The following is a 26,431-nucleotide window of genomic DNA, read 5'->3' on the forward strand; positions in this document are numbered from 1 at the left end:
TTCCTCCCGCAGTCTGCTTTTTGCTCCATTCATGCCAGGAGTTTACTGCTGTCATAATCTATTTGTTTAAAACATTGCACTCACCCAAGGCACCGCTGATCCATCGTGATGTTAACAGAAGTAGCGCCGCAACGTGGCTCCTCGTCTCTAATCGCACTTCATTCCAGCCGACCTGTGCTGTCCACCAGCATTTTACTGTGTGTGTGCGCGCAATAAACTTTCGTTGGCAGAACGAGTCTTTATGAAAAAGAAACTAAAAGGATCGCCTGCAACATAAATGCTGCACTGCTCACATCTTCAGGGTTTTCTTTTTAAATCTGAAAACAAGCCAGCGTTTTAATCAAAAGGCTGTGCTGCCGATTCGGGGAGAACACCGCGCCCCGTGACTGGCACGGAGTCGCACGCCGGTGCTCCTTCGGCTCCTGACCTGATTCACGCTGCTGCTCCCCAGCCGCCGCCTCCTCCTTCCGGCTCTCCGACTTCTGCCGTCATTTAGGCGACGAGTTTGTCATCACTTCGCGCCCGCTGAGGAATCTCCTGACGTCACTTGGCGACTGCCAGCACAAGGACAGAAGTTCCGGGATTGTTGGGCGTTGTGGCCTCCTCCTTAAGTACCACCCTCCCTCACCTCCAGTTTAAATTTCATACGGAATATTTTGGAGGATCAAGAACCATTGAGACGAGAGAATGTTCAGTGGGTCGGATAGCATGAGTGCAGAAAAGAAAGTTGAATATCAGGGCCATGGTCTTTCATTGTTTACTGACCTGCTAAGTATTCCCAGCATTTTCTTTATGTGTTTCAGATTACCAGTATGCAGTCTTTCCAGTTCCTGCATATGCTGTGGTTGGTATTAGAGTAAAACTTTAATGGTTTTTTTATCCTATTGTAAATCCAAATGGTTTGACATTTTGTCACCAAATTTCTGTGCCCACAGTCCCTCTTTTATGATTATTATCCTGTTGTCTAACATCCAAACAAATCGGTGAAGTGGAAGTGTCCCAGAAAATATGTTAATTCGCCACACCAAAGTCCCAAGGGTGCCACATTATAGGAGTTTTATTGTGTACCCAAACTGTATGCTAACATGGGGAAAATTATAAATTTTATTTAAGAATATAATAAATGAGAGCTCGTCCTTCAAGCATGCCCTGCTGTATATCAAGATCATGGCAGATTATTTCACATTAGTGCAATTTTTCTTGATTCCTTATCCTTCAAATCCCATGACAGGGTAATTTCTTTCAATTCAGCTGAGGCATTCTATATGATGTGCAACTTGATTGTGACACTGATATGGGATACTCTTAATATTTTCATCAGAGATTCCTGCAGTTTTTCCAATTGTCCAAGTTTAATTTTAGCAGAAACGTGAAGAAATATTTTGCATTATGTTCATATTCATAACAATGTAGAAGTAAGTCTGTTAGACTTAGTTGACTCTTAGAACATTCTATCAATTTCATTTCCACACGTCCATGTAATCTTCTCGCCCCCACATATCCTTCAACTTTTCCTTGATTCTCCTCAATCAACCTATCAGCACGTCTTTTGGATGTGAAAGAAAACTAAGCCCCAGAGGAAACTACAATCACGGAGAATATACAAATTCCTCACCAGCGACAGCTGAGGTCAGGTTTAAATGCAGGTTGTTTGAATAATGCAGGCAATTGTTGTATTCACAGTTTTATCAATGAATATATCTACAGTCATACGTTATCAATAACTCCAAGGACTAGAAGTTATCTGACTGATAGGCTTTTATTCCCATAACTGATGGCACATCTCATGTTGCTGACCTGAGCTTGTTCTGGAGGAGGGGTTTGGCATTGCTGCCTTTATTAGGGGAGTCAAGGGGGAGGAGCTACAGGTACAAACAGCAAGGGGCGGGCAAGCCATACATGTACAAATGGTAATACAGTGGTTCCACCACATACACTTTCCTCAGAATTTGCTGTGGAAATTAGCAGAACTGCACAGAAGTTTTTACTCCAGTGATTTAGTTTCACACTACAATCTAAATCAGTGGTTCTCAAACTTTTTCTATCCACTCACATAATCCCTGTGCCACAGGTGCTCTATGATTAGTAAGGGATTGCTTAAGGTGGTATGTGAGAAGAAAAAGTTTGAAAACCACTGTTTCAATCATACCTAATTGACTCCTTATGTGCACGGTTTCATTATTCCAAAGGAAATGGGCCAATGACAATTTTTCTCAAGCAAAATATTTCAGTAACAATTGGGTCTCGATCAGTGATTCTCAACCTTCCCTTCCCACTCACATACCGCTTACTAATCACGGAGCATCGATGGCATAGGGATTACTTAAACTGGTATGTGAGTGGAAGGCTCGTTTCTTCTCTGGCCAGGACGGCTTTGCAAGGTGAGCCTGGTGGGCAGCTCGCTTCTTTGCCAGCAGCTCCTGGATTTCCTGGTTGTTTTTGTCGAACCAGTCCTTGTTTTTCCTGGAGGAGAAGCCCAGTACCTCTTCAGTGGATTGCAGTATGGCAATCTTCAGTGATCCCAGAGGGTTTCAGGGGACGAGTCCGTGAGGCGGATTACATCCTCGAGCTTTGCTTTGAGGTTTGTCTGGAAGTTTCCTCTCACTTCGTCTGACTGCAAGTTTCCAACATTGAACCTCTTTCTGGGGGCTTTACTGTTCCTGGACTTTGGCTTGAAGTGAAGGGTGAGCTTGCAGCGAACAAGCCGGTGGTCAGTGTGGCATTCCGCGCTGGGCATGACCCTGGTGTGGAGCACATCTCGTTTGTCTCTTTCTCGCACCAGACGTAGTCCAGGAGGTGCCAGTGTTTGGATCGGAGATGCATCCAGGTAGTTTTCAGGCTGTCCCTCTGCTGAAAAAGGGTATTTGTAATGACAAGCCGCTGTTCTGCGCAAAGCTCCAACAGGAGGCGCCCGTTGTCATTGCACTTGACGACACCATGCTGGCCCAGGATTCCTGGCCAGGTTTCTGAGTCTTTGCCGATGTGAGCGTTGAAGTCACCAAGGATGACAACCTTGTCGGCTGTAGGGGTGCGTTGAATGAGGTTGTGCAGATCAGTGTAGAACTTGTCCTTTTCTGCTGGTTCCGCCTGGAGGGTTGGAGCATAGGCACTGATGAGGGTGATGCGACGCTTGTTTTGAAGGGGGAGTCGCATGGACATGATCCGGTCCGAGTGGCCTGTCGGGAGGTTTTCGAGTTTGGAGGCAATGACCATGAAGCCTACACCAGATAGGCGTCATTCATCCATAGGCTTGCCAGACCAGTAGAGTGTGTAGCCCGCACCACCTTCTTGGAGGCTGCCTACATCTGCAAGGTGGACTTCACTGAGAGCGGCTATGTCGATGTCAAGTCTGAGGAGTTCATGTGCGATGAGGGCAGACCGACATTCAGGTCGGTGGCTGTCAGCCTTGTCTAGCATGGTTCTGATGTTCCAGCATGCTTGCTTGAGTTTGTGAGCATCTTTTGAGGGGGAGGACGTGGAAGGGCTGGACGTGGACATGTCCTCGGGCCTGCGCAAAGGAGCTTTTAGGTGGAGTGCAGTGTGCACAGTACTGGCCCCACTCTTTACACCCATGGTTCGTGTGCCGTGGCCAAGCAAGCTGGGACGTGGCAGCGAGGTCCTTGGGTCGTAGGTTTTATATCGGAGTGGCCTTCACCTATGCAGGTTTCTTACCCGGGCTGGAGGGGCCTGCCTCCCCTCCTAGGTCGGACCATACCTGGTCGCAATCCAACCTGTTGGCATCCGCCTGCTTATATAAAAGATGGCGCATGCAGCCATCTTCAGCGCAAAAACTCCGTGAGATCCAAAATGAGTGGAGGACTAGCCACACCAAATGAACCAAGCTCAGCGTGGAAATTGGCGACTTCAGGGGTTTTTATGAGGCTCTAAAGGCTGTGTACGGCCCCTCACCCCAAGTCCAAAGCCCGCTGCGCAGCTCAGACGGCAAAGTCCTCCTCAGCGACAAGATCTCATCCTCAACCGATGGTCAGAACACTTCCAATCTCTTTTCAATGCCAACTACTCAGTCCAAGAATCCGCCCTGCTCCAGCTCCCTCAACAGCCCTTAAGGGTAGAGCTGGATGAGGTCCTCACCCGGGAAGAGACATATAAGGCAATTGAACAACTGAAAAGTGGCAAAGCAGCAGGTACGGATAGAATCCCCCCAGAGGTCTGGAAGGCTGGTGGCAAAACTCTGCATGCGAAACTGCATGAGTTTTTCAAGCTCTGCTGGGACCAAGGAAAGCTGCCTCAGGACCTTCGTGATGCCATCATCATCACCCTGTACAAAAACAAAGGCGAGAAATCAGACTGCTCAAACTAAAGGGGAATCACGCTGCTCTCCATTGCAGGCAAAATCTTCGCTAGGATTCTCCTAAATAGAATAATACCTAGTGTCGCCGAAAATGTTCTCCCAGAATCACAGTGCGGCTTTTGCGCAAACAGAGGAACTACTGACATGGTCTTTGCCCTCAGACAGCTCCAAGAAAAGTGCAGAGAACAAAACAAAGGACTCTACATCACCTTTGTTGACCTCACCAAAGCCTTCGACACCGTGAGTAGGAAAGGGCTTTGGCAAATACTAGAGCACCTCGGATGCCCCCCAAAGTTCCTCAACATGGTTATCCAACTGAACAAAAACCAACAAGGTCGGGTCAGATACAGCAATGAGCTCTCTGAACCCTTCTCCATTAACAGTGGCGTGAAGCAAGGATGCGTTCTCGCACCAACCCTCTTTTCAATCTTCTTCAGCATGATGCTGAAACAAGCCATGAGAGACCTCAACAATGAAGACGCTGTTTACATCCGGTACCGCACGGATGGCAGTCTCTTCAATCTGAGGCGCCTGCAAGCTCACACCAAGACACAAGAGAAACTTGTCCGTGAACTACTCTTTGCAGACGATGCCGCTTTAGTTGCCCATTCAGAGCCAGGTCTTCAGCGCTTGACATCCTGTTTTGCGGAAACTGCGAAAATGTTTGGCCTGGAAGTCAGCCTGAAGAAAACTGAGGTCCTCCATCAGCCAGCTCCCCACCATGACTACCAGCCCCCCCACATCTCCATCGGGCACACAAAACTCAAAACAGTCAACCAGTTTACCTATCTCGGCTGCACCATTTCATCGGATGCAAGGATCGACAACGAGATAGACAACAGACTCGCCAAGGCAAATAGCGCCTTTGGAAGACTACACAAAAGAGTCTGGAAAAACAACCAACTGAAAAACCTCACAAAGATTAGCGTATACAGAGCCGTTGTCATACCCACACTCCTGTTCGGCTCTGAATCATGGGTCCTCTACTGGCATCACCTACGGCTCCTAGAACGCTTCCACCAGCGTTGTCTCCGCTCCATCCTCAACATTCATTGGAGCGACTTCATCACCAACATCGAAGTACTCGAGATGGCAGAGGCCGACAGCATTGAATCCACGCTGCTGAAGATCCAACTGCGCTGGGTAGGTCACATCTCCAGAATGGAGGACCATCGCCTTCCCAAGATCATGTTATATGGTGAGCTCTCCACTGGCCACCGAGACAGAGGTGCACCAAAGAAGAGGTACAAGGACTGCCTAAAGAAATCTCTTGGTGCCTGCCACATTGACCACCGCCAGTAGGCTGATATCGCCTCCAACCGTGCATCTTGGCGCCTCACAGTTCGGTGGGTAGCAACCTCCTTTGAAGAAGACCACAGAGCCCACCTCACTGACAAAAGACAAAGGAGGAAAAACACAACACCCAACCCCAACCAACCAATTTTCCCTTGCAACCGCTGCAACCGTGTCTGCCTGTCCTGTATCGGACTTGTCAGCCACAAACGAGCCTGCAGCTGATGTGGACATTACCCCGCCATAAATCTTCGTCCGCGAAGCCAAGCCAAAGATGTGAGTGGAATGAAAAAGGTTGAGAACCACTGACCTATACCAAATCAAGTACGGAACATGTTAAAATACAACCATGAACTAGATCAGAAAAATTATCAAAAAAAGTTTGGATCATCTTCAACTTTCCAGTCAGGATTCTTGCACAGTCATTCCCATATCTTTCATGACAGTTTTTATTTCTGACAATATGATTTGCTAGTGTGTGTACTGATTGATTCAGAGCAGGTTTTATGAACCTGGGACTCATTCACATACACTAATTGGATTGAATAGTACCTTCGGGACATCTTCAGAAAATTGAGGCATATAACCACCCTATAATACCTAAATATAAGCTGTGCCTCGCCAAGCTATTGCAGTACAGTTGCAACATTAGTTAATATCCCACAATATAAAAAAAAACTCCAGGAATGTCCCATTCACTAAAAGAAGTATAAATTTAACATAGCCATTAAAGACCAATCAATTTACTCTCAAAAAAACCAGAAAAGTGATGGGAGATGTTGCTGTTGGTATAATGGTACTTAGATATTGAAAACCTACAACCAATTTTGCCAAAATTACTCTGCTGCAACGTCATCCGTGTTTCATCATGTATTCATATGTGTGAGTTCTTAGACAACATATGAATGAAGGACAAGGTTCTTTACTTTAAAGTTGTTGCAAACAGCCCATGAGGCTGGCCATGATCTCCCATCAGCAATTTCTTCATTTGTGTGAGCCCTGTGCTGGCAGCCAAGTATAATCAAACAGGAACTGTTTGCTAGTGGCCAGGCAAACATGATCACTATCATTCCATCTCCCTTTCTTAAAACAAAAGTAACTTACTTTTAACTAACATGTTTTCTTTGTATAACTCTAAAATTTTAACTTTAACATCAGGAACTTACATTTTTATAATTATCAACATTGTTAACATTTTTAAAACTTGTTTTGTGTGTTCACATTTACATACACTAAAACTTGAAGAACAAATAAGATAGCATGACTTAATTCTGTTACAGGAGTCTTTAAATTCGCTCAATGAGTCTCTCAGGAGGATTCACGTGTCTTGACGATCTCATGATTGATTGTCCTTGAATCTGACTTGTTGCCTCAGACGATGTCTTCTCAGCTGTGTATTCAGGTTGTTCAACAGTAGCCATCTTTCCATCTACTGTGGCAGATCCCATTTGAAGACCTTGACGATTTTGTCACAGAACAGCACCTTCATCTGTCTGAATGGTGTATGATCTCGGCTGGACTTCACTAAGGACAGTTCCCTTCTGAGTCCATAAGTTTGTTTTGCCTTTTAGCCTTACTTGGTCACCAGTGTAGAGTTCTGGTAGGTTTTTTGTTCCTCTATCAAAGTAATACTTTTGCTTTTCTTTCTGTTGTTCTTTGAATTTCCTCACTTTCTCCCCCTCTTTTGTTTTTAGGTTCTCCTAAATGGGTAGGTTTGATCTTAGCCTACATCCCATAAGAAGTTGTGCTGGTAACATACCACACTTGAGCAGCATTGTGTGGTGTACTAGCATGATCTGGTAGAATTCTGTTCCACTGTCTTTTCATTGTCTATACTGATTTCTCCAATAGACCATTGGACTGTGGAAAGTGAGGACTTTACGTGGTGTATATAAAGTCCCACTCTTGGGTAAAATTTTGATTGGTCTGTGATGACGTCACTTGCCATGTCATGTCTGGAGAATATGGCTTTTGTACCTGTTATTACGGCATCTACAGTGGTGGTGTTCAGTCTACACACCTCTGGATACAGGAAGTAATAGTTTGTGACTACAAGATAGCCCTTCCCTTGACATTCGAATAGGTCAGCGCCCAACTTCTGGTAAGGTCTGTATGGTGCTGGATGTGACTTTAGTGGTTCTGTAGGATTGCTCGCTTGATATATCTAGCATATTGTACAATTTGACACTTCATTTGCTATATCATTGTTGATTCTTGGCCAGTACATCAACTCTCGTGCTCTTTTCTTACACTTTTCAATTCCAAGATGTCCTCCATGGATCCTTTTTAGCATCTCTTTTCTCAAACTCTTTCAGATAAGGATTTTATTTCCTTTGTAGATGATGTCTTCAACCTCTGATAGTTCCACCTGCATTTCCAGTACTCTGAAATAACAATGAGTAGTCCTGGTTCATGTTAGGCCATCCATCCAAGATGTTTTTTCTCAGTTGTCTCAGTGTTTCATCTACATCTCTGACTTTATGAGCTCCATTTTTGCATCTGATATGGGCAGTGCACTTGTGATCATGTCCATGAAGGCACTCACGTCTTCATCCATTTTGGTGTTTGCGGGCTCTCTTGTGTCCACAGCTCTAGACAACGTGTCTGCTATGTACATTAGCTTACCCGGAATGCATGCCACATTCAGTGTATAGCGTTGCAACCTAATCATCATTCTTTGTATTCTCAGTGGACATTCATTTAATGGCTTTTGGAACTATGCAATCAAAGGCTATGGTCCGTCTCTACACTGATTGCTTGTCCTGACACAAACGGATGAAATCTTTCACATGCTTATGTGATGCTGAGCAGCTCCTTTTCAATTTGAGCGTATTGCGTCTTCGCGCCTGTCATTGAGCGTGATGCATATGCAGTGGGTTGCCAGTCATCATATTTTTGCAGATTAACTGCACCAAGCCCATTATGTGATGCGTCTGATGATATCTTGATGGGTCTCGCTGGGTCGTAAAACCTCAGAACTGGTTCCTCTGTGAGCAGTTTCTTTAGTTCCCTCCATGACTTTTCATGGTCATGATCCCACTCCCATTCAATGTTCTTTTAATCTTCTCAATGGAGCCATCTTTTCTGAGAGGATGGATATGAATTTCCCCATATAGTTGATCATTCCATTAAACTTGTCCTTTTTGCATGTGGCCTAGGTATGTTCCCAATGGTGGACACCTTTCTGGGATCTGGTCTGATGCCTTCACTCCAATAATATCTCCTACAAATGTTAGTTCTGTCACCCTGAGCTGGCATTTCTCTCTATTCAGCTTCAGGTTTCCTTTCCTTGTTGTTTCCAGCACTTTCTTCAATCTCTCATCATGCTCCATTCTCATAGTATTCCCATGCTATGATGTCATCAATTGAGGTATCAACTCTGTCCAGGTACTCATAGGTCATATGGATAGTTTTGTGATATATATCAGGAGCTGAGGTAATTCCAAATGTTAACCTTAGGAATCTGTATCTGCCAAATGGACCATTGAACGTGCACAGTCTTGAACTTGCTTCATCCAATTTTAACTGCCAAAATCCTGATGATGCATCTAACTTGCTGAAAAACTTTGCATTTGCAAACTGAGACATGATTTTTACGTGCGTCGGAAGCATAAACTCTCTTGGATTCAAGCAAATTCTGTTTTCCATTCTTTTTGTCCACAGCGAAAAGTGACCTCACCCGCTCTGTTGGCTCATCTATCTTCTGAATCATGTTCACGCTTTCCATCCTGTCCAACTCTGCCTTTAATTGTTTTTGAAGTGCAAATGAAACTTTTCTGCATGGATGCATTATCGGTGGCACATGTTTATCCACTCTGATCGTGTGTTCTCCTGGAAGGCAGCTTAGACCCTGAAATAGGTCATTGTACTTTTTCATGACTTCATCATAGACTGTCTCTCCTTCACTTTCTACAATGAGGACTCTATACCAGGTTCACTTTCTCACAGGCTGTTAAACCTAGTATAGCCTGTACATCCTTTGGTACCATGATGAATGCTAGCATATGCTCTCTGTCCTTGTGTTTCACTTTGATCATGCATTCTCCTTGTATCTCCTATATCGGTACCTGAATATCCTGTCACCTTCACTTTTGTTCCATACATCTTTGGTCTGGTTCTAATCTTCTTAAAATCAGTCTCTGATATTATATTAATGTGAAAAATGGCTGAAGATGATTAAACTAGCACCGCTCTGCAAAGGGTAATGTAATGCAAAATATGTAGATAAGAGCTTGAAAATAGACAGCACAAACTAGTGGGCCCCTTTCTTATCAGAAACCTCAAGGATGAAGGAATCTGGTTCAGACTGGCACAGTGACCAAGGGTACTGCTTGCTTAATAAAGACATGAATATTAACTTAGATGCCCCTAAGGATGGGACTGCCTAATTAACATAACATGCAATGTATGATGAGGGAGGGACTGTGTGGTATCTACAGGGATGGAAGGGAAAAGGGGAAGGTTGTAAGGTATTGAAATTCTGAATGGAAGAGACTAAATGAAGGTGTGGTGATGTTGAGTGTGGGACTGTACAAAAGAGTGATGATTCTGGACCTCCAGTGTGTCTTGGGACTAAGACCCGAAATAAAGCTGAACCTGTTCTCCAAGACTTTGTCTCCAGAGTAGTGATTGTGAACACTTTATATTTCACATTAATTTGTGCTCCAGTATCCAATTTAACTGAAATCTATATGTCATTCACTTTTAATCTCAACAACCAGTCTCTTTTTTCTTTCTTGTCTAGATAGAATTTCTCTACCTCCCTTTCATCTATTCATGAACCTTGCTTTGTTGCTCTTGGTTCCTACAGCAATGGGCATAATTGTTGCTTCTGATACACATATAGCATGTTTTACCATATGCTGGATACTTTTTTGGTAGGTGTTGTGTACCGCATCGACGACGTGCCTTTTGATTGTCCCTTTCATTTTTGTTTGCTGGCCACGCCTCTCTTTCCACTTTGGCACTCTTTTTATTAAATGGTTTATATCTTTTCTTGCTTACTGCATCCACGCTGCAGCTAGTTTCACTGAACAGCTCTTTTGCCTGAAATTTTACAATTTCTGGAGCCCTACAGAATGCTATGGCTTTTTCCAGGTCTAGATTTTGCTCTCTTAGCAGTCTTTCCCTTAGACTGTTATCTGGAATATCACACACAAGTCTATCTTTTGTCAGCAAATTGGTCAGTCCACCAAATTTACACATTTTGCTTCTGTTTCTCAATTCAGTCACATACTGATCAATACTTTCTTCTGTTTTCTGTACACATGTGAAAAATCTGTGCCTCTCAAACATCACATTACGTTTAGGTATGCAGTATGCCTCAAACTGTTCCATTATTTTATCCAATTTCATTTTGTCTCCTTCAGCAGCAAATATGAAGTTATTATACACCTCCAGGACTTCATCACCTATGACATGTAAGAGAACTGACGCTTTCACTTTATCATTTTTCCTGTCAGCTCTGACTGCCGCTAAATTCAATCCAAAACATTGTTTGAATCTGTTCTAATTTTCAGCCACATTACCTGTCAACTGAAGCTTTGCTGATGGGTGTAATCCTTTCATTTTTCACTTCATTAGCTTCTCTTCACTGATCAGTTGCTGACTTTAGATTTTTCCTTTGCAAATATTTCCTTTTAATTTCCTTCATCCCACTTCTGACACCATGTTTCATCATTTATTCGTATGTGAGTTTTTAGACAACAAATGGATGAAGGGAAAGGTTCTTTAAAGTTGTTGAGGCATGCCATGAGGTTTTCAAGCCTCCATTACAGGTCTCCCGTCAGCTGTCTCTTCATCTGTGTGAGCCCCCTGCTGGCAGTCAAGTATAATCAAACAGGAACTATGATCCTTAAGACATTGATAGTGGCAATGCAAACACGATCACTATCATTACAATCAGGTCCTTGGTTCAAACAATGATCCAAGCTGCTGAGTTCCAGAAGTGAAGTGATAGTAAATGTGGGAAACATTCAGCAGGGCAGGCAGCATCTGCGGAACGAGAAATAGAGTTAATGTATCATCTCAATAACACTTAAGCAAAACTAGGAAAAAAGAGAAAATTATTTTGTTTCAAGATCACAATACATAGACTATAAGACATTGGAAGAGAAATAGCCTGTTGAGTCTGCCCAGAGAAGTTAGTGAAAAGGTGGGTAGGATGGATAGGACAAGTGAAACCAGAATGCCAAGGTTGGTAATAAAATGTAGATAGATTAATGAGGGTGGTTACAGAAAGAGGATGCAAAAGCTGTGCAATGGGCAAAATGGATTTCTTATGTTCCATTGTAAATATATTCTCTGTGTATGAAAGAACCACAGAACATTGCAACACAAGATGCAAATTATCCAATCTTGTGATGTTGTCCCACAGTTAGTTCCAATTCATTCCTAGTTCTCTACTTTTTCCATTTACTTTTAACGATTGCTTTGAAGTAATTAACAATTTAATTTATAAAAACCATTATAAAATTCTGCTGGCACCAATGAATTGAAGGGTAGTTTATTTGGATTATGTCACATTTATAAACTGAAAGCATAAGTAACAGCAAGAAATAAAATTACCATACATTACATGAAAGCATAAGTATGGAAAAAGAAAAGGTATTGTTAGTAGCACAATGTGTAGACGGTGAAATTATCAAATGTAAATGGCCACAAGGTTTCTGGTACTTATGGGATAGTCGGGATAGTTTGGGATAGAAGGCATCAAACCAGAATTATGCTCATTGCCACATAAATTATCAATTTTAAATAAAGTATTTTTAAAAAGGATGTAATTTTTTTAATTGTATGGTTTTCTGCTTTACTCAGAACACAAATATATCCCTTGTCAGAAATATCTGACAAACCTTTGGAATAGCTGTCACTCCAGGAGACAATTTTATCAACTTCTTCAAGCTACCAGGGTAAGAGTGGCATTGTACTAAGCTAGTGTGTGTCTTTTAATACTTCTGTGCCAACATAAAATAGACTTTATTTACTGACTTTGGATTAATCATGAACTGAACAAAAAACCTTTTATTCCAAGATTTTTTGAGAGAGTAGAGTACAAAATTAGTACAGACATTATTAAAGAAGAGCTATAAAGAGAATATTGTACGCTACATTTTCAGGACTTTACCAAAACCCGCTGAGGTGCTTAATGTGGCTCTTGGTCCTAATTATCCTTTTTATGTTTACTTGTATATTTTTAAACAGTCTTATTGTTTACCACAGTTCATGGTGAATGATGGGAAATCAGTTCTATTGACTGGAAAAATACTTGCTTTAGCCGATGTCTGTATTGTTTATTTGCTGGGGACCCTGTTACTTTCTTGCAAAATGGGTCTGCTTTACCTTTTGCAGGCTACTTTGGTTCTTGCATTTTATTTTAGAATGTTTAGCAACAGGAATATTTTATTGTAAAAACTGAAAAGTTGGTCCTGTAATGTTCTTTTTATTTGAGCATTGCAAAAGTCAGTTGTTTAAATAAAAACTAGAAACGTACCACTAACTGGTCTGATTTAGTCTAAAAATGTGTTCTCAAAGTTCTCAAAATATTTTTACGTACCAATGTACCATCAGATGAGAAGTGCTGAATGGAATTCAATTGATGGCTTTGATCTTTAAACCAAATTTATAGTTTGTTACTCAGGAATTTTGCATTGTCAAAAGCTGAAACAAAATGAAATAATCTTTTGTTACTGATAAATTAGAAATATGACATGACTTGGTTGAGTAATGCTTGAGCAATAAGAGATCAAAACCAATTAGATTAAAAGCATAATTACTTTCAAATGCCATGTCGTGCACCAACATCTCTATTGATTTGGGGTTCGGCAGACTCCAGGCTGACAGCAGGCATTTGAAACGTAGGACCTATTTGTGTGCTAAGCAAGAAGCCTGAGCCATTTTGACAGTATGAATTCTCTGCTGTAAATAATCCAGGTTTCAGAAGCATATGGGAAGGCAGAAATAACTGCATCTTAGTAGTTAATGAGTTTGTGCCAGGTGTAAGGTCTTCATATACCCACTTCTTCAACCAATGGTTGTGCACTCAATTACAGGTGTACAATTCGGAGTAAGCAAACCAAAACACAAAAGGGCCAAGTATCAAAAAGATTGCACAGGTAATGTTTTTGCTCTTTTCAAACAAAGTAAGCATCAGATTACCATAGAACATGACAGCACTGTGCCAAGCTATTACTCTACCAAATTCCACTGACCAGCACACAGACCAAATACTTCTCCATATCCTTCCCATCCATGTGAAACACCAAAGTCTGCAGACGCTGTGATTGTCGTAAAAACACACTAAAATGCTAGAGGAACCCAGCTGGTCTTTCAGCATCTACAAAAAACAAAGATATATTGCTGACATTTCGGGCCTGAGCCCTTCTTTAAGGAATAAGCAGAATGAGGCAAGAGCAAGAAATCTCAGAATTCAGAGATTGCTGGCTGGGGGAGGAGTCCAGACCCACAAAAGGTGTTAATTGGATATGGTCAGGGGAGAGATGAGAATTGACCTGTGTGAAAGGAGACTGGGAAGGGAGAGACAGCTGGGGGTGGGTGATGGGGAAGAAGTGAGGGGGGGAGGGTTTAATGAAAGCCAGAGAAGTCAATATTAATGCCATCTGGTTTGAGGGTGCCCAGTCGGAAGATTAGATTTGTTCCTCCAATTTGTGAGTGGTCTCAGTTTGGCAGTGCATAGACATGGAGAGACATGTTAGCAAGGGAATGGGAGAGAGAATTGAAATTGATGGTTACTGGGAGATCCACGCTATTGCAGCAGAGCTGAGAGGGTCAACAAAGCTATTTCCCAGTCTGTGCCCAGTCTCTCTGAGGTAGAGGAGACCACAGTAGGAGCACCGGATGCAGTAGATGGCCAATGCAGATTAACAAGTGATATGTTGCTTCTCTTGGAAGGACAGTTTGGGGCCCCAAATGGTGGTAAGGGAGGAGGTGTAGGCACAGGTGGAGCATCTCTTGCGGTCACCGGGGTTGGTACCAAAGGGGTGAATGGAGGGGAGGGAGGAGTGGACAAAGGAGTCATAGAGGGAGCAGTCCCTGCTGAAGGCTGAGAGGGGAGGAGAAGGGAATATCCATGTATCTGTCCAAATTTTCTTAAATGTTAAAATTGAGCCTGCATTCACCGTTCCACAGTCCCACTACTCTCCATGTGAAGAATTTCCCCCAAATATTCCTCCTAAATTTGTACCCCCTTTCACCTTTCACCCATGACCTCTGGACTGTATCTTACCTAATCAGTGGAAAAAGCCTACTTGCAGTTACTCTGTCTGTAACCCTCATAATTTTGTAAACCTCTCTAAAATCTCCCTTCATTTTTCTACACACCAGGGAATAAAGACCTAACCTGTTTAATCTTTCCCTGTAGCTCATTCCCTGTACTTGTAAATGGGCCAAATCACTGCAACACACTGTCGGTTCAAGATGGTGTGGACTCCTTCTTGGCCATGAAGGGGAATCTGCACCTAGCGCCACATACTGGATAAGGAGCCGTCCACTTTCATGTAGTGTCCCACTGGCCAGAGAGTGACACTGCAGCACAATGACATCACTTCCGGAAGCCAGCGGGTACATCACTGGAAGTGGGCGGGCCAGTACGGAGATGCGGCAAATTCAAACCAGTAATGTCATTTTTTGGTTCACCCTCCCGCGATTTACTCAGTAGCGCTGCCGCAGCATTCGTAACGGTGGTGACCCCGACGGTTCCAGCATTTTGGAACCAGTACAAGAATGCAGCAATCAGCTGAATCCACAGTCGCAGCGCCTGCAACCAACATGGTGGGCATACATTTCCCGCCGTTCTGGGCAAACCAGCCCAGGAACTGGCTGAGTCACAGTTCCACATCAATTGGACACCAAGTTCTGGGACATCATCAGTGCTCTGGACGCTGCCACAGCTGCCAAAATAAGCTCTCTCATAGAAAACCCACCAGTGGAGCATAAGTACGAGCAGTTCCAATGTTTCCTCTTTGACACCCAAAGCTCAGCCAGCATGAGCGTGTCATTAAAATCCTCATCTTGCAGGGCCTGGGCAACAGAAACCCCTCTGAGATGAGATGGGCAGATGGGTATACAGACTGTTTCCTGTTCATGGCCCTATTCCTCTCGAAACTACCAGTACACATATCCTCAGCAATTTCAGATATGGATTTCAGCGCCCCATCCCGCCCACATACTTTGAGGTGAGACACAACACCAAAGGCTTAACCCTACAAGCAACCAATGGGCAGTCCCAGCTAAAGGACCTGCCTGATCACCATCCACTTTGCAGATGCCATTTTCCAGTGGGAGCATGCCATCGCGGCCGTGGGACAGGCGCTACTCGGAGCGGATTTCCTCCGGGCTCACGAACTGCTGGTAGAAGTGGCAAGATGCCGGTTAGTAAATGCCACACTTTTCAGTCTTTCCTCCACACCCTGTGGAGACACTCTTTCCTGCCATTGGGAATCCATGCCCTGGACCAAGTCAAATACTCCTCCTTACTGGCAATGAACTTCCATGACTCCAACCTGCCACCGAGCCCAGTGCCTCCCACCAGACAAACTCCAACAAGCCAAGGCTGAGTTCGCCACCATGGAGAAGTTGGGGATCGTCCACCATTCCAACTGCTCATGGGCCTCCCCATTCCACATGGTGCAGAGAAGATCCACCGGTTGGTGTCCGTGTGGGAACTACCAATGCCTAAATGAGGTGACGGTCCCGGACAGGTACCCCATCCCACACGTCCAGGATTTCACCACGAGTCTGAAGGGCTGCAGGCTCCAAGGGGAACCTTATGAAGGGATACCACCAAATCCTGGTACACCCCAGCGACGTCCAGGAAATGGACATAATTACACCCTTCGGCCTCTTGGAATTCTTAAGAATGCCTTTCGGACTCAAAAACGTGGCCCAGACATTCCAGCAGTCAATGAACATGGTCAGCATGACATCCTCATCGCCAGCCCCAATGCCAGCACCCACAGGACACACCTCACCTGCCTGTTCGACGGACATCAGTAGTTCAGGCTCACAGTGAACCCGGCCAAGTGCCAGTTCGGCCGGGAGACAATAGACTTCCTGGGGCACCGCATCACCACAGAGGTGCCAGGCCACTACTCGACAAGGTGGAGGCCAACCAGAACTTCTCTAAGCAGAGCACGATCAAAGGACTACAGAAGTTCCTGGGGATAGTCAACTCTACCATCACTTCCTCCCAGGAGCGGCCACCCTCATGAAGCCCCTGTTCAGCTTCATCAAACTCAGTGACAAGACACTGCAATGGACACTGGAGGCCAAGGTACTGGCACACCCGGATCCCACCTCCCCCCAGCCCGCACAGTGGATGCTTCAGACAGAGCGGTGGTGCGGTGCTAAAGGAATGGGTTGACAAGCAATGGCAACCCCTCGCCTTCTTCAGTAAGCACCTCGAACGCCAGAGCTCAAATACAGTGCGTTCGACTGTGAACTGCTGGCCTTGTACTTCCATTATATGCTAGAGGGGAGAGTGTTTATCGCCTACACATGCCACAAACCGTTGACCTATGTGCAGAGCAAGATCTCGCACCTCTCCTACATATCAGAATTCACCATGGATATCCACCATGTCGCCAGCAAGGCCAACGAAGTAGCCAACAGGCTGTCCCGCCCTGCTGTTGCTGCAATCTGTGGAGGGCTTGCCATTGCCCAGCTCACCAAGGACCAGAGGGAGGATGCAGACATCCAGGCATACCGGAAGGGCATCACCACCCTGAAGGTCAGAGACTTCTGCCTCACACCAGGAGAACCAACCCTGCTGTGCGACATCTCCAACGGGTCCCCAAGGCCGATCCTACCCGCGACCTGGCGATGGCGGGTTTTCAACCAGATCCACAGCTTTGGTGCGCCGGCACACCAAAGCCCCCCTACAGACTTTCGAGCAGGCACAACACAGATTCAAACATGTCCACATCGACATCGTTGGCCCCCTCCCAGTAAGCCAGGGTATGAGGTATCTTCTGTTCACAACCATTGACAGTATCACCTGCTGGCCAGAGGCGATACCCATGGCTGCATGTGACACAGAGATGTGTGCCCAGGCTATCCTCGCCATCTGGGTTGCACATTTCGGAGATCCGACCCACATCACATCAGACCGAGGAGCACAGTTCACCTTCTCCCTCTGGTCCAACCTGGCAAAATTCTGCAGCAGCCAGGTCGACCATACGATGGTCTACCATCCCCAAGTAAACAGACTGGTTGAACTGCCTCCTGAAGGCTGCGTTGAAAGCCCGACTGATCAGACCGAACTGAATGGACGTGCTCCCATGGGTACTGCTTGGGATCCGCACAACACCCTAGGAGGACCTGCCAGCCTCGTCTGCAGGGATGGTGTACGGCGCACCACTTACCATCCCAGGGGACCTACATTTCAACTCTCCAGTACACAGACCAGTGCATTAGACGTCCTGCACAGGCTGAGAGAGTAAGCGGGTGGACAATTCCCCCCCCCCCCCCCCGCCACCCTTCAGACACGGCTCACCACTCAGCCACGTTCCAGTGGATCTGCAGTCCACCCATGATGTTTTTGTACGCAGAGGACAGAAAGGGACCCCCCCTACAGTGCCTGTATGAAGGCCCCTTCAAGGTTCTGTGGAGAAATGGTGTGGTGTTCACATTGAACATTGGCAGCCAACAGGACAGATTCACAGTCACGCACCTGGACTCCAACCGGCCGACCCCAGACCCTGGGTCAAGCACAGAGGTAGACAACCCAAAGACTGTCAATCATCAGACCATTCAGAGAACAGTGGTGATTTTGGGGGGGGGGGGGGGGAGTGACCTTATGAGTAAATGGGCCAAATCGCTGCCACACACTCAGTGATGGCGTAGGCTCCCCTTCACTTCTGAGAAGGGGAGCACCATGTGTGGGGCACCACGTGTGGGTTAAGGAGCCCTCCACTTCCGCATAGCAGCCCGCCGACCAGTGAGTGACACCACTACACGATGACGTCACTTCCAGAAGCTGGCGGGAACATCACCAGAAGTAGGCTGGCCAGCATGGAGATGCAGTGAATTCAAACCAATAAAGTCATTCTTTGGTTCACCCTCACACTGTGTGGATGTCCCTTTACTCAGTAGCACTGCGCAGCAGACACTACATTATTTTAAATGTGTGAGATGCTCCTGTAACTATGTAAGATACACTGGTGTTAAACAGGAAAGTATGCAAACACTGTGATTGTAGTGCAATACACAAATGCCAGAGAAACTCAGCAGGTCATGCAGCATATATAGAAAACAAACATTTTGGGCCTGAACCCTTCATCAAGGTATGACTGGGTTAGGTTGAGAGTTTCCTGAAAGAGGTTCCTTACTGATAGGTTGCTCTATCTTCTGCTAATGAGCTTGTTTATCCTAAAAAAATAAACAGGTTGAGGAAATGCTAAAAGTCTCAAGGAACCCGTCGTTGCAATGCAAATACCTGTAGTCAAGTCAAGTCAATTTTATTGTCATCTGATTGTACAGGTACAACTCGACGAAACAGTGTTCTCTGGTCCTTGGTGCAAAACATGCAGACACACAACCAGACATAACACACATACAGACAAATAATACATATGCAGGACAATTATTTCATCTATACAAATAAATAAATAAATATTGCTTCATGAATATGAGAGTCTTGGATGGTTTGTGTAAGCAGCTCCTTTGGTCATTCAGCATTCTCACTGACCATGGGAAGAAGCTGTTCCTCAGCCTGGTGGTGCTGGCTCTGACACTCCTGTATCTTTTCCCTGATGGGGGCAGCTGAAAGATCCTGCGTGAAGGTTGGAAGGAGTCCTCAGTGCTTTTGCACACCTCTTCAGACAACATTGCTGGGGGGAGGGAGATTCCAGTGATGTTAGGAGAAAGGGAGATTCCAGTGACCCTCTCTGCCACTCTTATGGTCCTGTGTATTGACCTCTGATCCATTTCTTTGCAGCATCCGTATCACACTGTGATGCAGCCAGCCAAGATGCTCTTGATAGAGCTCCTACAGAAGGTTGACATAATGGTGGCCGGTAGCTTTGCCCGCTTCAGTCTTCTCAGAAAGACTGTTGCGCCTTCCTGTCAAGTGAGATGTTGAGTATCCACGATTGGTCACTAGTTAAGTGAACTCCAAGGAACTTGGTGCTCTCCACTCTCTCTACTACAGAGTTGTCGATGTGTAGTGGAGGGTGGCCGTTCTTGGTTCTCCTAAAATTTTTTTTTGAAAATTTTAGTTTTCGTTTGCATCAATACATACATATAAATTCTTAATCATATAACAATGATACAAAATGATATATAAATTTTTATTTTTATCCCCTCTCCCCCCCAAAGAAAAGGAAAAAGAAATGAGAGAAAAAAGAGAAAACACCTGAATTTATTTATCATTCACTAACATGTTTTTCTATCCTATACATATTAATTGGGAGGAGTGGGTGTTATGGACGATGTGGAACCATATATGGTTTCCAAATCCTATATAAAAATTCTCAGGTTGATTCCTTAAATTATAAGTAATCTTTTCCAAAGGTATACAATTTTGAATTTCCATATACCATCTATCCAACCTTATAAAATTATCTGACTTCCATGTTACTGCTATACATTTCCATGGCATTGCTATTGCTACACTCAAATTTTTTCATTGATATTTGTCTAACTTCAATTTAGTATCAATGTCATATAAATCACCAAGCAATAATATTCTGGGATCTTTTGGTATCGGTATCTTCATAATTTTTCCTGATAATATATTAAAATTTTCCCACTTCTTCACAAAACCAACTGCATGTAATAAGGTTCCTGTTTCTTTGTTACATCTGAAACATTTGTCAGAACAATTTGAATTAAGTCCATGTAATTTATACAGAATGTAGTATAATTGATGTAAAAAATGATATTGTACCATTTAATATTTAACATTAATTATATTAGTTACACTCTCCTGGCACAATCTTGACCAGGCCTCATCATGGTCCTCCTAAAATTAATGATCATCTCTTCATCTTGCCCACATTGAGACCCAGGTTGTTACTCTCACACTATTTCATGAGATTTTCCACCTCTTCTCCTTCTGGAGAAATAATATCCTTCTTCTGGAAGATGAGAAATCAACTTGAAGATGATATTTTAAAGTCTGTGATCAATTTTTTAAAAAATCTTACACAATTTCACAATATCCCTAATTACTTTACAGCAGGGTCAGTGTCAAGGGGGAGCATCCATGGGCATTGCCTCCCAAGCAAGGTGCTGTGGCCCCCATATGGTCGTGGCCATTGCTCGCCGTCAGACCTGCCCCCAACCCCTCTGGTGTCACTGGCTATGTCACTAGCGGGCATCAAGCATCACTAGCGGCTAGTGACATTTGACACCATAAAAGCAGTGTCTCATCACCTACATTGGAGGGGCGGATGATGCTAACACCCCCACCCCTCTGAGCAAGTGTTTGAGCACCATCCCCCCCCCCCTCCCAACATGCTAATCTTCTCCACTAACATTCATTTTGGTGCTGACACTGCTTTACAGTCATTTCCTTCAGTGGATCATTTTAATACTGGTTTGAGTGTCAGTCTGGAATGCCACAATTAACGGATCTACACTTTATGTATCATCATTTTAAAGTGATCTTTGAAAATCAGGGGTCGACAAAGTGGTCTATATTGACCCCTGGGGGTTGATGGGACTATCCAAGGAGTCAATAAATGTCTAGGCTATGGAGAAATGTATTATTGATAATATCTATTTATTTATTTATTTTACATGCTTGGGGGTCCACAGGTCAAGAATTCCATGAAGTGGCCGATCGTTTAAAATGTTTGCCGACCCCTTGTATACTATGAACAAACATAGATGGTCACATGATTTGTTACAAAGGCTAAGTAATTCCCAAATAAAGACAATTGTCAACTAGAACTTGGGCACCAAATTCAAGGAGTGCTTCTCAGCCACAGTTCAAATTACTTTATATTTTTATTCAGTTGATATACCTGCCTTCTTTGGCTTGGCTTCGCGGACGAAGATTTATGGAGGGGTATGTCCACGTCTGCTGCAGGCTCGTTGGTGACTGACAAGTCCGATGCGGGACAGGCAGGCACGGTTGCAGCGGTTGCAAGGGAAAATTGGTTGGTTGGGGTTGGGTGTTGGGTTTTTCCTCCTTTGTCTTTTGTCAGTGAGGTGGGCTCTGCGGTCTTCAAAGGAGGTTGCTGCCCGCCGAACTGTGAGGCGCCAAGGTGCATGGTTGGAGGTGATATCAGCCCACTGGCGGTGGTCAGTGTGGCAGGCACCAAGAGATTTCTTTAAGCAGTCCTGTACTCTTGATAAAATGTCAGGTTTTATGAATATTGCAATTAATTTTGTCTCAAATTGCAACTAATCAAGGGCACTTATTCTCTGATTTATTGAGGAACTTGTTTCTGCTTCTATTAATCATGGGTCTTGCACACAATGATCATAAACCTTACAGCCATTTAGATATTTCCTATTTGTTTTGCTTATTCTGCTTATTCATTGAAGAAGGGGTCAGGGCCAAAACATCATCAATATATATCTTTGTCTCCTATGGACATTGAATACATGGCTAGGTTCCTCCAGCATTTTGCTGTGTTTTTTTACCTTTCTCTTTATTGTTTGGCCAGCAATGTTTGATTTTTCCTTCATTTATTTCAAAAAAGGTACTTTCTGGTGGCAATAGTGTGACAGTTTATGTTATATTTTATATTCTATATAAATATGTTTTATAGGAGAAAATTTGTGGCAATTTCTTTTAGTGTAGGTCACATACAAATGCCTCACAACACATCTCATTTAAAATGCCCGAGCTCTGCTCAAGCCAGACAGTTCAGGCTCCGGGTGCCTTGCAAAACTTTGAAGAATGCATATAAAGACTTCACAAGTAGATGTTAATTGGACCTGCTGTGGAGAAATGGATTATTGTTTTGGAAAGCAACATATGAATGAACTCAGAAGATTAGGTCCGGAGCCGCAATCTCTCTGAGTGCAGTTGGCTGTTCCAAGAGGGTGTGAGAGAGAGAGAGAATTCAGTTCTACAGTTCAGCAGCATGGAACATGACAAGCTGGCAACCTTGTAGAAAAACACCACTTAGTTTAGCCTGGTCAAAGTCTTTATGGTCCATACAAGAGGAGATGGCTGGCTGTATAATGTTTCACTTGAAATAAGGGAAACAAAAAAGAGCTCTGTGGTGACCTGAAAGAAAAAGGTTATTAACTGGAAAATCCTGATGGGGCAAGTTTCTTCGGCAAGACACTGACATGGTTCATCTAAAAGAATCAGGTGTGGGTGTCCAATGAGCAACAAATCTCTCTCTGAAAACTAACAAGAACCTTCCTGAGCTGTAACCATTTACCCTTCAAGTACCAAAGCCTGGTGAACTTTATAAATGTTAAATTCTGTGCACAGTATAAGAATTGCCTGCAACCAGTGAACTTGAAGGAATGAGAAGTGAGATTGGACTGTGAATCAAAGAACTTTTCTTAAATTTACACACACATTACATACATGTGGGCTGAGAATTAAAAAAAAGGTTACGTTTTGATAGTATTAAGTTAAAGTTTGATCCTGTTTTCAAGTTTAAAGATAATTGAAAGCAATGTTTATTTATGTAACCATTTGTCTTGGTGAATTTCTATTGCTTCTGGGTTTTTGGGTCCTCTGGGCTCATAACAACAGTCACTGTATTCTAGTACAATTAGCAAGAAGCTTTCTCAGCCATTTGAACATTGTATTAAATGAAAACATTGTTTTAATTCTGTAAGATGTTGCTATATTAGGAAAAATATGTTCTTTTGAAGCAATTGATTCAGGAACAGAAAAGCATGAGGGGTAAATTCATCCAATTATTTTACCCCTTCAATAAATCCAGCTGGATTCCTAATACAGTAAAACTGATAATCTGGAACCCTTAGGATTTACATTGTGCTGGACTGAAGCTGGGTGGTGGGGTATTTGAGGATAGAGGCTACTTTCTTAAGACAGTGCCTCTTGCAGATGTCCTTGATGGAGTGAACTCTGGTGCCCATGATGTCGCAGACTAAGTTAACAACCCTCTAGATTTTTTTCTTGTCCTGAGCATTGGCACCTCCATACCAGTCAGAATGCTTTCCATAGTACACCTGCAGATGTGTTTGAGAGTCTTTGGTGTCATACAAATCTCCTCAAACACCTCCAAAAGTATAGCTGCTGGCAAGCCTTCTTTGTGATTTATCGACATAGAGGCTCCAGGACAGATCTTCGGAGATGTTGACACTCAGGAATTTGAAGTTCTTGACTCTCTCTGCTACTGAGACCTCAAATAGAACTGGGTCATGTTCTCCTGACTTCCCTTTGAAGTTCACAATCATCTCCTTGGTTTTGCTAATGGTATGACACCACTCAATGACAATAAATTCTGAGCTGATCTGTCTCCCTCCTGTTCACTTCCTCATTGCCATTTGTGATTCTGCCAACAACTGTGATGTCATCAACAAACCTGTAGATGCCATTGGAATTGTGCCTGCCACACAGTCATGGGTGTATCGTGAGTAGAGCAGTGGGCTAAGCACGCTTCCTTGGGGTGCACCAGTGTTGATCGTGAGGAAGAGACATTGTTTCCAATTCCAAAGACTGTGGTCTTCTGATGAGGAAATCAAAGATCCAGTTGCCGAGCCCCAGGGTTTGGAGCTTGTTGACCAGCAGTGAGGAAATAATGGTCTTGAAGCTGTAGTCTATGAAAAGTAGCCGTATGTATGAGTTTGTAGTATCTTCTAACGGCAGTGCTACTTAAATGAAAGATGACCACACAGCATGAGGTGAACCAGTAAATGGACTTTATTTTGAATCTAACCATGCGGTCGCTCGGCCCGCTACAAGTCACTATTTTCAAGGCGATCCAGAGCTGAGTGGAGACTCAGTGATATGGCATCTTCTGTGGAGTGATTGTGACAATAGGTGAATTGCAATGGCTTTAGACTTCACTTAGGTACATGTTAATTCTGGCCATGACCAATCTCTCAAAGCATTTCATCACAGTGGGTGTTAAAGCTACTGGGCGATAGTCTTTGAGGCAGCTCACTGTGCTCTTGTTGGGCACAGTGTTGGAATGATTGATACATAAAAGATTCCTTTGCACTATTTTAAAAAAAGACCATGAGAGTTTTAATATTTACTCCTAAAATTATAATGTAAGCAGAACAGTCTACTGGTCATTGTCTCCGTGTTTTTTTCAGAAGCCTGTTGTTTGTAAATTGGCTGTGCTTGTTCCAAAAGTACAATCATGCTTCAAAAAGTATTTCATTGGTAGCTGAGGAAATCTGCAAGTGAAAGTCAAAAGTTCCTTTTATTGTCAGGTAAGAATACATAATTTCCATAGCTCCTTTACATATGTCAGTCACTGGAAACCAAAAATACTGAAACTGCTGTATTGCTAGAGATACAAATACAGTGGTTCTCAACCTTTTCCTTTCCACTCACATACCACTTTAAATAATCCCTATGCCATCAATGCTCTGTGATTATTAAGGGATTGCTTAAGGTGGTATGTGAGTGGGAAGGGAAGGTTGAGAATCACTGCTCTAGACCCAATTGTTACTGAAATATTTTCCCTGAGGAAAATTGTCATTGGCCCATTTCCTTTGGAGTTATGAAACCGTGCACATAACAAGTACAATTAAAACAGTGGTTTTCAAACTTTTCCTTTCCACCCACATACCACCTTAAGCAATCCCTTACTAATCACAGAGCATCTATGGCATAGGGAATACTTAAAGTGGTATGTGACTGGAAAGTAAAAGGTTGAGAACCACTGCTGAGGCAAAACATCATTAGTGGAAAAAGAGGCAGAATGAATATGTCAGTTCAATGAATATTTCTCTCCACTGATGCTGCTTGGTCTGTTGATTATTCCCACAATTTTCCAGTCTTTATATAAATGCCAGATTTATTTTTTTCTTTTTTTTCTGTAAGGATTCATGAGTTTCCCAGCTCAGTGGAGCACACCCCATAAATAAATTGATTCCCCCCTCCCCCGCCAAACATAAGCTTTATTAGAAAACAAGAGTCGAAGTTGAAAGTCTTGTCAGGAGAAAAGCAAGATGCCATCGCCTTGGAAGATCACCTCACAGGTGGACTTGCCTCGTGTCCCGACTGAGGTTAAAAGTAAACTGACGGCAGTTACATGTTCCAGCTCGCTCAGTACATCACATCCACAACCTTACGGTGTAAATGTAATCATACAGACTGCATTTATTCCCATTTTCTAAGTGAGAGCTGACATTAGCGACTAGGATGTAAATATACATCTTTGCAGAGAAATTGCATGGTGTGTTTTAAGGTCACCCTAGATCTCCATTAGCAATAACATATAATTTAAGAAATAACATCACAGTATTCGAACAAATTTGGGAACCGTACATGGAACACAACAGAGAAGTCCTACCACGGACCTCCACCACCTAAAATGACAGAAGGAGAAGAAGATGAAATGAACTGACCAAGTGTATAAAAGTAGATGACACAATTTTCTTGTTTATTTTCATTGTGTAATGACATTGTTTAATGGGTTTAATGTATCATTTATGTTGAACTTTGAGTGGGTGGGGAGGGGGGGGTGGGGGTGGGTGGGGGGGGAGGGGGGTGGGAAGGGAGGGGGAAAAGGGGAGAAAATGACATGGTGTATATTCAAGAGGGAAATGTTTATGTGTATTTTGGTCAATATGGTTCATAGTGTGAAAAATTTTTTAAAAATTTTTTAAAAGCAAGATTGATTGCTGATTTGTTGCAAATTTTGCAGAATTGGTTGAATGTTTCCCAGTGAGGCTCCATTGAGTGGTCTG

The 26,431-nt window shown here is 43.6% G+C and overlaps 1 protein-coding gene and 1 long non-coding RNA gene across 14 annotated transcripts in view; one reads left to right on the forward strand and one right to left on the reverse strand.

Annotated features, from left to right (window-relative positions):
* aopep (aminopeptidase O (putative)) overlaps positions 1-455 on the reverse strand; it is a 329,712-nt gene extending 329,257 nt beyond the window's left edge. For all 12 annotated transcript variants that reach the window (XR_011354682.1, XR_011354680.1, XR_011354686.1 and 9 more), the window contains exon 1: positions 85-455. The gene's annotated coding sequence lies outside the window, so the exon portion shown is untranslated. The remainder of the gene's footprint in view (positions 1-84) is intronic.
* Positions 456-550: 95 nt separating this feature from the next.
* On the forward strand, positions 551-24,941 carry LOC138759304 (uncharacterized). Of its 2 annotated transcripts, XR_011354701.1 has the most exons (5): positions 551-844; positions 1,542-1,629; positions 12,422-12,516; positions 13,657-13,719; positions 24,827-24,941. It is a non-coding gene; the product is annotated as an uncharacterized lncRNA (long non-coding RNA). The 2 variants fall into 2 exon arrangements; XR_011354702.1 differs by lacking the exon at positions 13,657-13,719.
* Positions 24,942-26,431: the final 1,490 nt, after the last annotated feature.

This window comes from Narcine bancroftii, chromosome 1 (assembly GCF_036971445.1).
Source record: "Narcine bancroftii isolate sNarBan1 chromosome 1, sNarBan1.hap1, whole genome shotgun sequence".
Classification (NCBI taxonomy): Eukaryota; Metazoa; Chordata; class Chondrichthyes; order Torpediniformes; family Narcinidae; genus Narcine; species Narcine bancroftii.